A 16,370-nucleotide genomic window follows, 5' to 3' on the forward strand; every position below is an offset into this window, starting at 1 on the left:
TTCCCTTCCGATCCAAAAATCAAGTTTATTTGTATCAGTCTTTCTTTACTTTCAATATTTTGTAGCAGTATAGCCGGTTAGAATTTAAGCTTTGATTTTTCCAGCTTTGACAGCTAATTTGACAGCTGTCAAAAGTTTTCTATAAATCCTCTGCAGGCTCTTTTCACGGGTTACTCCCGGGCTTGAGAAAGGTGGTACTTAGTCCAAATAATTAAACTTTTGTCCTCCGGCACATTAGCTTAGTCCTTTAAATCTGTGGAATTTATATCTTTTATCGAATTACCCCAATTCTTCACGCAACCTTAGTTGACAGCTCCTTGCTTCAAACTGTTTACAATAAGGGGGAGCGGACTTCCCTTTTTTTCACCTCCCCCGCTCGTGCCAAATTCATAATCAAATTATTTGTAATCCAATTTCCCAATTACTCACGGGTTGTTGTTCTTGATTTTAAGTCCAAATTTTAATAGGAAGAAGTCAGCGCTCTCCGACAAATGGCATGCGGCTTCGCTCGGCAGGGGAAGCAGAAGACTCACAGCACCACGCCACTCCTCGGCACCCGTTCCGTAGCCTTTAAAAAGGCTCCTTCGCGAGTTGGGAGGGCGCTTAACGATGCCCGCCGAGTCACCATGTCCACGGGCTCCTATGCCCGTGGTTTTTGAGGGTCCCCGTGTCGCCGGCACGGCAAGACCCAGCCCCTGTCAAGCCGATTCCCTCCGGAGCTCGGAGGGAATCCGCCATTAGCCGATCGCGCTAACCCGGAAGTTGCTCTTCATATAATCTAAACCCCATGGCACGGTCCCACATACAAATGTAAGAAGATAATGACCAATGATAAAGCCTTGCCATCTCATGGAACTGTGTGCAAGCCAGTCTAAAGCTGCGCTTCTACTTTAGCGATTGCTGTGTAAAACATTCTATATTGTGCCAGCATCCCTTTATCTGGCTACTGGAACAGAGATGCTAGACTTTGCTCCCTGCCAAAGAAAGCAACTCAACTGGCACCAGCAACCCTCTTCAGCAGGCTGGAGTGACCAGCTTCAAATACCAACGTGAAAGTGGGTGAGAGGGCTGGTTCAGCAGAATGTTCGAGGGTCAATTCTGCCATTTCTAGTTAGGGTTCCCAACTGAAACCCTTGAGAGCTGCTGCCAGTCCGTGCAGACAGTACTGAGCTAGATGGGCCAGAGGTCAGATTCAGTATAAGGCAGCTTCCTGCGGTCCTCTGATGGCAAGATTTGGGGTCTGAATGGTGCAGCAAGTCTCTCCCTCCTTCCTTCCCTCCCTCCCTCTAAGTGTCATAGCAAGGGTGTAGTGTTTGGGCTGCACCAACAGTTTTGCCATGAAGTACCCCAAGTACAAATGGCTGTGCTTAAGTTTCGGGATCCAAATTTAGTTGAACACTTTTTGTGTCCTCTTTGTGAACAGCCTAGTTGTGGCCAGGGAAATAATTTCCCCAGGAATATAGCAGGTGAGAGTTTTCCTGCAAAGTGACATATAAAATACTACTACTACTACTACTAATAATAATAATATCCTTCTCAGGGACGCGGGTGGCTCTGTGGGTTAAACCACAGAGCCTAGGACTTGCCAATCAGAAGGTTGGCAGTTCGAATCCCCACGACAGGGTGAGCTCCCGTTGCTCGGTCCCTGCTCCTGCCAACCTAGCAGTTCGAAAGCACGTCAAAGTGCAAGTAGATAAATACGTACCACTCCGGTGGGAAGGTAAATGGCGTTTCCGTGCGCTGCTCTGGTTCACCAGAAGCGGTTTAGTCATGCTGGCCACATGACCCGGAAGCTGTACGCCGGCTCCCTCGGCCAATAAAGCGAGATGAGGGCCGCAACCCCAGAGTCATCTGTGACTGGACCTAATGGTCAGGGGTCCCTTTACCCTTTATCCTTCTCTATTCTCCCTCCAGTCAACCTAAAGGCATTATCAGGGTCTAGGGCATATTGCAGCCAGACAAGAACACTTGTGGCATAAAGCAAGGCCTGTGTTGGGCATGGCTTGCGGAAACTCCCTAGGGCCAAACAGAGAGGGCTGGAGGCCGCAACCCTGAGGTTCCCCACCTTTTCTATGTCCTTGTTTGAAGTGCTCTGAGCTTTCTCTACTCTCCTTCAAGATCTGCTTCTGGTCCTTTGTCTAAACCTATCAGCTTCCAATTCTATTTTATCCCCTGTTTTGATGCACTTCGCTTTCATTACAGTGCCTTAATAGGTGCCACAGTTTGCAAGGCTGCAACCTCAGCAGATGCTACATTTTATTCTCTCACAAACTCTGAGTCACCATTCGGAGAAGCCAAAGGGAACGTGTTGGGGAGCAAAAGTTGTTCCAGATTGTAGGAAACATTTGGCTAACAGATATGTTAAGAATCAGACTTTCCTGCAATAGGAGTCTTACCCCCTTATGGGTTCCCTCCCCTTTGCCTATCAACACAAATAGTTTTGTCCAACTTCTGATTATTTCATCACTTCTCTGCTGTGTTTGCTCAGCTGTGCTGCCACTTTGCTTTGCAAAGCTTAGTAGCTACCAACTTCAGCCAGCTTGCATAGACAAGAGGAGGTCTCACACGGTTTTATATCATACTCTTGCTATGACATACCTAGTGCATGGCATGTACATTAGCTGCAGACAAGCATCCAAAATGCCTCTTTAAGTAACATTTATATTCAAGCAGACCAAGACCAAAATAAAAATAAAAACAACCAATTTGACATGCTTACTGAAGAATGGTGCAAACCATGAACTGACTCAGGTCGAAAAGTATTTATTAAAACAAAGCTCATTGCAAGAAAAACATGTATATCCTTTGGTTTTGGATTTCTAGGCCATCATAATCTGTAATTTGGACATGGGCAACAAAGAGTGTATGAGGCATGTATAAATCCCAAAGCATTTTTACTTGGTCCATTGTCTTTTGTTGAGGAGGATCCCATCAGTCAAACAATGGCCATATGGTTTGATTGCATAAATATCCAGGTTCAATCACTGATAATTCTACTTAAAAGTATCAGAGGGCCAAATGAAGTAGGAAGTTAAATGCAAATTTGCACTTAATGTGTGCAAGATGCAAATGATTTCAGCTGTGGGTGCGGGTGGTAATTGTAGAGATCACAATAAGTGTTTGTGTGGGGGAATTTAACACTTTCCTCTCCTGCTGTGGTCCTTTCAAAGCTCACTCCTTCTTAAACTGGTCTTTTCATTGCAAGGATATTCTAGTTTAGCAACAAAAGGGAATTCCCTTTAAAGGGGCAATTTTTATCAGGCAGCATAAGGGAAGGGAAGGGTTAAAACTCCTTCCCTACTTCTAGCACTCATGATAACGATCCCCCAGCAGATTCTACTTGCATTTTTAAAAGAAATAAAGACAACTGTTGACATTATATATAAATACACAATTGAAGTTTCATTTTCTAGTTTGGCCATTCACATATTCATGCTCTGTAAGAGCTCTGGGATTCCCATATTCCTTATTTTAAAATGGAGGACTGACTCATCCTTTTACATCTTTAGTGTGTATCTTTACTAAAAACATAGTGTGTAGTGCTGTTATGAGTATATACCATGTGTGGCTCCTGGTTGTGGGGATTAAAAACATATCCACACATTTCTGAAGTCAGATTATTCCATGTGCACCTAGTTGCTGTAATCCACATCACAAATCTATGGGCTCTGACAGATTACTAGGGTAGCTTCTAATCCAGAGATATTTAGACCCATTTAAACAAGTGCAACTTACTTTATTCTTTTATTCATTTAAAATAGTTCAGGCTTAATAATGTCAATAAAATGTGAGTGCTAGCTCACTTTCTCTGGCTTGAGCTCACTGTAGTTTATGCATATGATTTCTGACGTGGTTACTGGGAATTTTGCAAAGCAAAATGGTGGAAACAAAAAGGATTCATATAGACGCCTATACATTGTAGTTATATTTCTCTCATTTGTTCCCCAATAAAAAACACCCAGTAAAATCTTTCAGACATACCTGAAAGATTCCAGTTACTATAAAAGTTCATAAAACAGTCATAATTTCCACATTGTTCCCCAATTTTGGGCCTTGCAGGGTTTCATTGTTCTTTGGGGGATGTTGCTTTGAACCATAAGTTTTCCATTTCTTTCGTATTTACTTCAGAAGGAATGGTCTTTCGAAAACTATATGTCAGTATCTCCAATATATGACTACCATTTCAGCTCCCAAAGGTGCCATTTTTTAAATAGTCTTGCAAGTGTCATTGCTCAAATCTACACTACACACACACACACACACACACACACACACACACACACTTTGCTTCAAAATTTGCCACAGTTTGCATTAACAAGGATGAAATAATTGTGGGACTAGTGCTTTTTCTTTAGATTTAAGACTAATACTAGTATGGGGAAAATAAATGAAAGAGAATGGTTTTACCAAACTAGATTATTTTATGTATAAATAAAAATGTTTCTTTCTGTTCATTTTAGGAGTATGGTGAAGCCAACCATGATTGCTTCCAACTTGCCATGTTTAATACTTGGTATCCATCTCAGATAGATCCATTCTTACCTACCTCTTCCATCACTTTTCTCCATATGTATAAGCTAAGCATAATGTAAGTGGAGTGGTTAATATGCATAACTACCGGCCCTTGTGCGCATTCCCCATGGTCACGCAACATTCTCATGGAGAATGTTCACGTAATCTATCCATGAAGATGTAATTGGTTGATATACATATGGAGAGCTGCTACCAATCCATGTCAATAATACTGAGATAGATGGTCCTATGGTCTCAGTATAAGGCAGCTTCCTGTGTTGTGAGGAAACCATTGTTCCCCTCTCAGACCTAAAATTCCCAGAGTGGTTTACTGATCAACCCAGGGAACTCTTGGAACTGTAGCTCTGTGAGGGGAACAAGGGTCTCCTACCAACTTTCAGAACCCTTAATAAACTACAGTTCCAAGGATTCTTGGGGGGGACAACCATAATTGTTTAATGTGAATTCATATGTATGTATAGTGCATATATGACCGTCATCTAACCTCCCCATAAACAAATACAAATAAATTCTCCTTAAATAGCCAGCATTGTCATATCTGCCTGGAAACAAATCAAGATGAATGCTCAGTAAACAGGTCATCTGGAACTACCCTGTGCTAGATATGTTCTAGATTTAGCATCTAAAGAATGAGTGGCATATATATGAAGATATACCTCCCATAGTAGTAGATACACCTAGTCTTATGTATGAAATGCCTTTTTCAAATGTTTTGGTTGCTTGGCACGTGTATTTTTAATGTAAAATTGCTTTTAATCTGGTATCATTTTGTCATCTGCATCAGAAAGGTAAAGAGTTCAGTGGCGTTGCCTTTGAAAAGAATTACATAGCTCGATATCAGATTTATTGGCTAAGTGTTATTAACAATAGTCTTGAGACCAGATCTGTTTAATTTCTGTCATATAGGAATCTGAATACTTAAAGCCTACTGTAAGGCCAAATGGACTACCCAGTGTTTAGAAATCGTCTGACACAAATCTAGCAGCTGGGAATAATCAGATAGCACTGTGGGCTGAACATGCATGTAACCCAAGTTCTCCCAGGAGAGGGGCTTCTAACGGGGCTACTGAACGCATGAGTGTTAAAGTTGGTTCACTTTTCTTTAAAACAAAATACATTCCAAATATATGTCAGACCCCCAGCTGTTTTTTTTTTCCCAGAGGGAGACTGTTGAGTTGACAGACAAACAGAAATATGAAAAGAATAAGAGTGATGGAATGTTATAATAATATCAAGATGCTTTAGATGTGTATTGCTCACAATTCTCATACTATACCGTATCTTTCTCCATTTCTGTTTCGACAATAAGCTTTGCATGGCTGAGATCATTCTTCGGTTGCTGATAAACTCTATAAAGAGTGCCACAGGAACGGCTGAATCAATCTATAACAAGGCTAGGCCATTTTGTATGGGTCCACAAATCAGCCCATTCCATCCTGTTTATGCATTGGGTTTTTGTTTTTAAAAATCTGCATAGAAATTCAAATTTAAGTTCTTTTTTAAAGATGCATTTTTATTTTATGTAAATCAGTAAGTATTGTTTTAAATTGTACTTGGATATGCTGTTTTTCAGCATTAGGTCTGCATCAGAGCAAACTCCAGTGGATAACTAAGATCCAGACTGCCCATTAATCCAAGAAGGAAGGATCAGGTAAATTCAGAATTTTCAGAGCTCAAATTATACCATTATCTCTAGGATGAAGCTACAATGGGCAATTTCCTTTAGCAATAAATGGGTTTGATTACTATTCTTTCAACCTTTGCAGCGAATGGGAATATGAGGCCGCTATCTTAAAACACGTTCAGAATCCTCACCTCCAGTGCATCTACATTTCTTTCCAGTGTTAACAGTTTGATAATAAAGAGTACATCACATGAGTTGATGCCACGGTGATGCTCTAACTCCCCATCTGCTGTGGAGACAGGTAAGTGGGTGTGGCAATGCAGAATCCAGGCTTCTGCAGACCATGGCACATGCACACGCACACACACATTTGTAGCAGATAAAAGTAAAAGCAATGCACACCTGGCCCCTTTCAGGATTTCCACATGGATATGTCAAAACATGAAGAGAAAGATCACCCACATCATATCTCAGAAACCTTGGGCTTTGCCTTCCTATTTGCATGTTGACATAGACTGCCCCAAGGAATAAGATCATATCAGAAAGAGCCAGCCCTAAATACGACAAGCTTAAAATAATGTGGAATGAACAATACAGCTGATGAAGGAAAAGCCTGATGCCTGAAGTCTTAGGTAGGGTTTAGTTCTTGTCTGATGTTTAAGTTTGAGGCAGGCATTCACATCTGCTATATTTGTTGGTGTTGCTTTGAGATGAGACAAAAGGCCTTTTGTCTCATCACTTTTTAGTTACATGAAGTTCATGTCACAATTGAGTGATATCCGGCATATGTCTAGTCATCTTTCCTATGTGTGCTGAAATGGTATTTAGTTCCAGTGAAACCTATGAATCTATTAAGGTATATGCCAGTGTGGTCAAAATAGACTCCCTAAGTGCAGAAATGGCTCTAAATGGGTTTTGTTTTGCTCTGTAGACCCTCTGCTGAGTATGAGCAGAACTTTGCATAGTTCAGTCATGTTTCAACCCAGAGCCACTAAAGGAGATTCTGAGAAATCAGGAAGGAACTGACTTCAGGTTCAAAACTTAAAAGATGTAGTTTAGAAATTAATAGACAAATGGGCAGATGGATGGATGGATGGGAATCATAAGACTGGATGCTGGGACTTCAAGCTTGAAAAGAGCTCTTTGCAAGGAGATTCTTAAGCAAGGAAGCATTGACTTGGCAGTCACTATAGCAAATGGCTTGCCAGGAACTTTGCTGATCTCTGCCACTTTCCCCCTCCCTGCTAGTGCACAGGAGAAACAATCCACAATCCCTGGCTTAGTGATATAACCAGAAAGTAGATTTGTTTGAGTAAAACAGACCACAGCCTGTTCGCCAAGAACAAACATTGGCTACAGATCATCATTTGTTTGGAATGAAACAAATCATGAAACCCACCTTGGGCATAATGGGCTTCTTTTCCCTGGGTGCTAGCAAGGAGGACCATTACAATGGTTTACAATGAAGTGCCCTTAATATACAGCTCAAACATTTTTGGACCCATTCAGAGTCTATCTGCAAAAACAATCTTTCTGAGAGCCTTTTAAACTACTTTGTCCTCCCCTTAGTCTTCTCTTGAGACTTCTAGTCTGGTGATCTGTGTTGATCCATCGGTGGTCAGGACACCCACAGCTCTCTTCAAGCTCAATCAGGAACAGGGACTTTCAACATCAATATTCTTGATAAAGATCTTTGGATTGACCAAGATGGTTGCTAGAGAAGTCTGAAACAAGACATATGTACACCTCATGCTCAAAGCCAGGAGTCAAGAACAGTATTCCATAATAATTAAGGTCTTTTATAACATGAACTAAAAAGCTTATGAGGCACGGGGAACATACTGTACTTTCATTTATGATGGGACTGTGTACATATTTTGGTCCAAAGCACACCACAATTTTTTAAAGATTCTCAAGATTACAATTTAGATGAATCCACGGCTATCGTTTGTAAATCTATGGGGCAAGGAAGCAAATGACTATACATGCAAAAGAACTTTTAGCTGGCTGTTGGCAGCAGCTAGCATTTCTCTTGTGCAAAAGTGGAAGACATTGCAAAGTTTACAACTATCACTGTGGTACAAAAATGTTTGGCATTTTCAGAAAATAATAATGCATACTTGGGAAGTCTCAGATGGATTGGCAAACCTGGAACATCTTTATGCCATATGATGGGACTTTATTACTTACACCACTACAAAAGCTGTGCATAACTCTTTAACTCTACCAATGCGTGAAATCTAGGCATCACAATAATACTTTTTGTTACTGATTCCCTCGTGTTAGTCTCATCTGACTATGAACCAACCATGAGAATTTGTATGTTAGATTCCTCTTTTCTGTTTTGGTATATAGTATATAATTTAATTGAAAACACTTTTAAATGATCTAGAAAGCTAAGAATCAGTACACATGTGGCATAAGACATCAAATCTACTGGAAATGTCTAAAAATTGGGTATTGTGTGTCAAAATTTGGGGCTTTAAGCATACTTCATTTTTGTTAAATGAATGCTGAATTTACTAGCTTTTATGTGAAAATTCAACACATGAAGTGATAGCTCTTTTTGGTGGCTGTTTTTGTACCACAAGAACTTTTCTCAAACAGGCACCAATTTCCTTTTTGCTTCTATGGCTAATGCACCAATTTTTGTTCATCCATAATGGGATTGTTGCCATAGCAGTGGCTACCCAAATAGAATGCATTAAGCTATTCTTTCATTTCCCTCTAATGTTCTCTGTAATGTGATCAAAATTCTATTAGGTGCACAACTAATACCTACAAAAGAAAAGCATCAAGAATGTTGTCATTCCCCTCAAATTACTTGCTTTGCAGTCATATTGATTTTAGTGAGACTGCTCTGGAGTCCTTTGTGTCCTACTGATGTAACATCTTCTGGGAAGTCTGCTCTGCTAGACTAGGCACATTTATTCTTAGATTTAACTTCACTTGTGGAAACTACGGCGTCATTTATGGCTTTTCATCCCCCCCCCCACATTTATACCACACCCTAGAAAGTGAGATATTGTCCAAGAATGGAAAATCTCCATTCTCTGGCATGCTGGATATAGTTGAGCTTTTGGCAAACATGATAGCCCATCACTCTCTTCCAAAGAACTATATTGCAAAGTCCAGGATGAAAGGTTGCCAGGGAGATTTCAGAAAGCTTTATTTCCTGATGCAAACAATCAAGTTCATCCCATTTGCCGAAAGGAGTATAAGTATTAAGGGCTCAACTTGCACGTTACATATGAATATGTGCAAGGGACAGCCGAACAGTGCACGCCTTTTCTGAAAAGCAGTGTTGGGAGGGGTGATTGGAAGAGGAAAAGCAGCAGAGGAGAGATGGTTTCCCATTTCCCCACCCATTGCTTTACTCCTTAAAAACCTAGGGATGTAGGTGGTGCTGTGGTCTAAACCACTGAGCCTCTTGGGCTTGCCGATCAGAAGGTTGGTGGTTCGAATCCATGCAATGAGGTGAGCTCCCATTGTTATGTCCCAGCTTCTGCAAACCTAACAGTTCTAAAGCATACCAGCGCAAGTAGATTAATAAGTACCACTGTGGTGGGAAGGTAAACAGAATTTCCACGCCCTCTGACAATTGTCACGGTGTCCCATGGCACCAGAAGCAGTTTAGTCATGCTGGCCACATGACCCAGAAAGCTGTCTGTACACAAATGCCATCTCCCTCATCCTGAAGCAATCCCATAGTTGCCTTTGACTGGACTTAATCGTCCAGGGGTCCTTTACCTTTTTACTGAAAAACTTCCAAGCCAAGGCATCCCACATCTGCAGGTGTGTGTTCTGTCTTTCAGAAACATGTATGTAACCTTGTGGCTCTGGAGGGAGATGTTTTGCTCAGGCATGGTGTAAGGCAGTCACCACCAATCGTATCAAGCCGATTGGCACATCTGCAAACAAAAGCATGTTCCATTCAGTTCAATGTGAAAAAGCAAACATTGAATTGATTGAGTGATTGTTTGATTTCCACACCGCTAAATAAATTTGAAATATCTCTAAGCAGTGTGCAGAAAACTGAAGCAACAACAGACAACTTAATTTTTTTTTACAAAATACAGTGTTACATATAAAAGTGTTACATTAATTCAAAGTTACTAATATATTTGTAAATCAATATTGATTCATTTTACTTCTGACTGATACACCCTCCCTCTCAGCCTCTGGCTTCTCACCCAGGGTCCAACAATCTTTCATCTCACCCACAAAAGTTTCATGAGAAGAGCTCCTAGAAGAAGCAGATATCACCTTGGTCTCTCACTCTAGACTTGCTTTTTATGGGCAGGCCCAAGGTGGATGGTACTTCCTTAGGTTGTCCACAGATGTGTCCCATTCAGATGCACTAGAAAGCACAGGTGCCAGCTGCTTTCAGTTTGCCCCACACTTCTTAGGCATGGGTCTGTGCAGTTTTCCGTTCGCCACACTGCTTTCTCCAGGAAAACTAAGTCTTCCTATGGAAAACCCAATTGATGTCTGCTCCAATTCACCTTTAAAGATGGGATTTTCCCAAGGGAAAGTGGTGGGACAAGCTGACTGAGCCCCTAGTCTAAGATTACAGGGACACTCTGGGAGAGTTGCTCTACCCAAGGATTTCTGCAATGTATGTCCTTTTGATCCGTAGATGTTCTTCTGGTGCAGTGTCTGTGTGTGTGTGTGAGAGAGAGAGAGAGTGAGATGCCAAGATCTGAGTTTGGGGCAAACACTCTTTGGTGAGAGAACCCCACTACCTATCACAATGGTGGACATTTGCTAATACTCATAAAAGTCCTAAAGGACATGCTTATTAAAGCCAAGCATGCAACTTGGGTCGTATGTGTGTAGTGATTCATAAGCAGCCGCCTTCATATCTAATAATAGAAAGCAACTCACAAAGTAAATTTAAAGTTTAAACCCACTCCATCCCTACCCATTGACCGAACCCAAAGGGTGCTCATCAATGGTTCCTCTTCATCCTGGAGAAGAGTGACTAGTGGGGTGCCACAGGGTTCTGTCTTGGGCTCGGTCTTATTCAACATCTTTATCAACGACTCGGATGATGGACTCAAGGGCATCCTGATCAAATTTGCAGATGACACCAAACTGGGAGGGGTGGCTAACACCCCAGAGGACAGGATCACACTTCAAAAAGACCTTGACAGATTAGAGAACTGGACCAAAACAAACAAGATGAATTTTAACAGGGAGAAATGTAAAGTATTGCACTTGGGCAAAAAAAATGAGAGGCACAAATACAAAATGGGTGACACCTGGCTTGAGAGCAGTACATGTGAAAAGGATCTAGGAGTCTTGGTTGACCACAAACTTGACATGAGCCAACAGTGTGACGCGGCAGCTAAAAAAGCCAATGCAATTCTGGGCTGCATCAATAGGAGTATAGCATCTAGATCAAGGGAAGTAATAGTGCCACTGTATTCTGCTCTGGTCAGACCTCACCTGGAGTACTGTATCCAGTTCTGGGCACCACAGTTCAAGAAGGACACTGACAAACTGGAACGTGTCCAGAGGAGGGCAACCAAAATGGTCAAAGGCCTGGAAACGATGCCTTATGAGGAACGGCTAAGGGAGCTGGGCATGTTTAGCCTGGAGAAGAGGAGGTTAAGGGGTGATATGATAGTCATGTTCAAATATATAAAAGGATGTCACATAGAGGAGGGAGAAAGGTTGTTTTCTGCTGCTCCAGAGAAGCGGACACGGAGCAATGGATCCAAACTACAAGAAAGAAGATTCCACCTAAACATTAGGAAGAACTTCCTGACAGTAAGAGCTGTTCGACAGTGGAATTTGCTGCCAAGGAGTGTGGTGGAGTCTCCTTCTTTGGAGGTCTTTAAGCAGAGGCTTGACAACCGTATGTCAGGAGTGCTCTGATGGTGTTTCCTGCTTGGCAGGGGGTTGGACTCGATGGCCCTTGTGGTCTCTTCCAACTCTATGATTCTATGATTCATTGTCTCTTTCTTCCCATTCTGGCTGCCCTTCATCCCTGTGTCTGTTGGTTCATATCATAATTACCTGTCTATCATAGGCACAGTGATGTTTTTCTATTATGGATGTGGCAATAATAGAAGTTCTGTATCATTGTTTTATGCTTTTGTTTGGATGACCGAAACTCATACATGCAGCCAAAAAGTACAAAGGTTGATACACCAGTGCAGAAAACAAATCATATGGACATGGTGCTAGGCAGTACATGAAGCAATATCTGATACCTCTATCAAATTACCCTTGTGATTCTATTTGATTCTAGTTTGATTTCCACCATTCTATTGGATTCTAGTTTGATTTCCACCATTTTAGAAAAATGTTTCACTGTGTTCAATTAATTTATTTTCGGAATGCTAAGCCGCAGGTGGAACATATGGAAAGTTGAGTAGATCAGTGCTCTTGGCTATTTTCATTAAATGATTCTCTTTTAAGTTCCTAATTGGGGGGGGGGGAATATTTTGTTTTAATTAGATCAGAGCCACTTGCTGATCATGTGACATTTTGATACAGATTAATCAATTACAGCTGCCTCCAAACAGCATGACAACAATATTGACTGAAGCTTAAAACCTGCATCTCATCAAGTTCCACAAGGAGGCATCAATTTCTGATTACGCCATTCATTTTCTCCCTATTGCTTGAGGCCTCTCATGATTTACCATCTGTAAAGCCTTAACTGACATCATGCAGGAGAGAATGCAAGTCATAGGATCACAATTACTTTTGTCAATTATGCAACATGGCTGCAATCCACAACCTCCTTCAGCCAGGTATATAGCTTGCCCAAATATAACACTTGAGTATCATTGAAGCATGGCATGGAAATGAGATCATCCATACCTGCCCTACACTCCAGACTAGTCATCTCCTTCCTTCCTTGCCTGATTGGTGCACATTTGTTTTAATATTAAATGGCATGCACACGAGTGATATACATACCCAACTCCCATACATTTTGCACACACATGAGACTAGTTCCTGGGTTCAATGGAACTTGATTTGCACAAGTTTAGTTGCAGCATCTTACAATGAGGTAATGAAAGACATATGCTGCCACCACCATTATGAGTTTTTCTCTCTCGTCTTCTTGGTAATCACAAGTATAACATAGTGACGGACACAGAAAAGAGTCAGGTTGTATGTAAAATAAAAAAAAGGAGAAAGTGAAAGACACCAATTATCAGATTCATCTGTCCCTGTTCTGAGGTCATTCTGCCTCATACACATACACACACACACACGTATGCATGTACAACTGAAATCTGAACACATGTCAGTTTTCTGGGCTAAACAAGTAACTTTTATTAGACAGAAGGACTGGAATAACTTCAACTAAATTTTAACAGGATTACGGAACAGTCATCCAGAATGCTACATTAAATATAACTATGAAAGCTAATTTGACAGGTGTTCAGATTTTGGTTGCACTAATAGGCCTCAAATTTCCATTTAGTAATACTTTATATACTGAATATCATAGGACTTTGGCTAGGCAGTTTTACGTTTCTGACTTATTTGGTTTGGCTCGTGTTACATTTAAAATACTCTATCAATTAATAGAAATGAGCAAGAAGTAATTTTCTTCATTCCACGCCAAATATTGCCTTTTGACTTGATTGAGGGAAAACAAACAAACCCAGAAACGAGGTTATGTTATTATACAATTCCAGATAAAAATGTAGTGGAGCATAAAGGATATGGAAATATCTGAAACAGAGAGCCCCCAAACTCTCTGCAATCAGGCTTCACAGTCACAGAAAACTGCAAGCACATTCAGCTGGATGGTCTTACAATCCACCTCGGACCTTCCCACTCAACATGCAAAGGTTGTAGTGGTGTGCACAGTCCAACGGTACCTTCATTGATCTAATCAATAAATGCTTGAGCAAGGTAGCGAGATAACCAAGTATCTTCTATCAACTCCCACTAAGAAAATATTGGCCATCCATTCTAGGTTATGAACTCCTAAACAAAGGAACAGTCAACCAGCAGCCATAACAATACTCTATTTTTATGTTACCTGTTCAGAGACAAAGATAAACAATTTGACCTCCTCCTTACTACTTTGTTTGTATTAGATACCAACTAGTAGAATAAGTTTGAATGTCAGAATGTGAATCATAAGAATGGGTCCTCAAATTAGGAGAAGACCTAGAGTTTTTTCAGATGTGGGGATTATTGTGTTAGTTTTCCCAGTCATAATGCTGGAATTTTTATCCTGGCTTTTAACTTCCTTTTACATTGCATTTACCTGCTTTACCTGGTATTTTATGGAACTGTGGCTTTTGGACTGATATAATGTCATGTCACACTAACTTTTAAATGGCAGGAAAGATCTGCATGCCAGAATACTGCTCCCAATTTTATCACATGAAATTACAATGCAAAACCTCTGTGATTGTCTGGGTTAACTGGGTTGCAAACAGATTTCTTTCTGGAAGCAAATAACACAGGAAAGGGTGCTAAACTTCTGCTAGATTCTGCTATTTTCCCATAAGTAGTGTTTACATTCTCTTAGAGATTATATAAAATGTGGAAATTATCAGGCAAGGAAACTGGAAAATGGAATAAAGTGCTGTCTGAGTGCAGCCCTAACATGATAGATTCAGATTTTGCAGGCGGGGCTTAGCATAAAATAAATGGTACACTGGAGAAAACCTCCAGTAATTACTTTTCCTAAGAAAGGGACTCTGGAAAGAAAATGGAACTGTGACAGTTCATTTTCCAGACAACTACTGTTTTCACTGCACTGTTTCTTGCAAGTCTATGACAAAATCATGGCAAGAGCTGGGAAAGGAAATCTTCAATAAATATTTTTCCTAATGGAAAATGCTGTTATGAAAAATCCTCTTTTTCTGGATGCAATTTTGCTAAATGACATACAATGTCAACAAAGCAAGAAAATGAATTTCAGACTGCTAAAAAGGTGTTGGAACATGTTTCACTGACATATTTGAAACTGCATTCCTATGTCCTAACTTGGGGTAGAAACTGTTCAGATAGTTAAAATAAGTCCCGTTCTCAGACTTCAATAGAATCAGACCTGGGCTGTGAAATTTTGTTTAAAATTTATTTTCAAATTTCTCAGACAGCAAAGGACCTTGAATCTAAAAATCTACTTCTCAGAGTACTTCATGTTTGAATTTACTTATGTACAGATATGCCTAATCAATCAAATGCAGTGGACAAAGACATTCAATCTGTTTTTCTTCAGTTGGCTTGGATCTGCTGTTCAGATGATGATCAAAACAAACCATATCCTCCCTGTGTGGAAAATACATTTATATAAGGTATTCAAAACAGGATGTGACAAAATTCTGGAGAGAAAGCACAACACTGCCTGCGCATGGAGTTCTGGTATAAATCAGTCTTCAGCACTGGGATTCATGTTGGAGGCTACACCAACTGCTTCGTTCAGCAAATGCTAAGGGAATAGGGCAAGCACAAAAAATGTGGGGGGATCAATGACATCATGGATTTACATTGTCAAGGAATGACATCACAGTTGCTTTCAGTTAAGCAAGAATATTCCCTGCAGTGGTTTGTTCATTCGAGCGTTTCCTTGATTAATAAACAGCAGTAATGACTTGTTTAAGGTGTGTTCTATACTAATGTGGTGCTAAAGCATATATCCAGCATTTTGAAAAAGCATTCCCTATCAATTAATGAGAAAAGAAATTACATTTGAAAACTATCAAAGGGGAGAGGGAAAATGTGTGAAATTCTCATAGGTGAGGTGCAGGTTTCTTCATGCACTGATCTTACTTTTGATGTGATTTAGCGGAGTTCTAGTGGAGTTTTTTCTTTCTATAAATCATCTTTCCCATGGTGTACACTCTGCAGCCTCCCCAGGTGCATGCACTCCCATTAAAACCAGGGGAAGACTTCATGACTTAAGTCTGTCTATGGGATGTTTTCAGATCAGGAAGCCAAGGAGGCTGCAGAGTGCTGCAAATGTGTTCACTGGAAAGAAATATGCTTATGCCGCCCTTGGCTACCTTGTGATAGTAAACTCTGCACCACTGGTATTCTAAAGAAATTCTACAATGCTCTGAGCATTTTTTTTTAAAAAAATGGAAGCCTCTTTCACAGGGGGAGGAAGCTTTTGAGAAATTTGAGGGCAAATTTTGGCACATCACTAGTTAGAGCACATGACAAAGGTCCCAGGTTCATTTCCAGACAGGGCTCAGAAAGGCTCCTATGTGAAACTGTAGGG

The 16,370-nt window shown here is 40.7% G+C and overlaps 1 long non-coding RNA gene across 4 annotated transcripts in view; it reads left to right on the plus strand.

Annotated features, from left to right (window-relative positions):
• The first annotated feature begins 933 nt into the window (after window positions 1-933).
• Window positions 934-16,370, plus strand: part of LOC308474885 — a 56,399-nt gene continuing 40,962 nt past the window's right edge. Inside the window, exons 1-4 of one of the 4 annotated variants that reach the window (XR_013984994.1) lie at window positions 934-1,059; window positions 4,461-4,588; window positions 6,107-6,184; window positions 7,089-7,207. This is a non-coding gene — a long non-coding RNA (uncharacterized lncRNA). Of the gene's footprint in view, window positions 1,060-4,460; window positions 4,589-6,106; window positions 6,185-6,299; window positions 6,412-7,088; window positions 7,208-7,726; window positions 8,430-16,370 lie in introns of those variants that run through there. The other 3 variants (XR_013984996.1, XR_013984997.1, XR_013984995.1) reach the window with 3 other exon arrangements.

Source organism: Podarcis pityusensis, assembly GCF_964106645.2.
Source record: "Podarcis pityusensis genome assembly, chromosome: 4".
Classification (NCBI taxonomy): Eukaryota; Metazoa; Chordata; class Lepidosauria; order Squamata; family Lacertidae; genus Podarcis; species Podarcis pityusensis.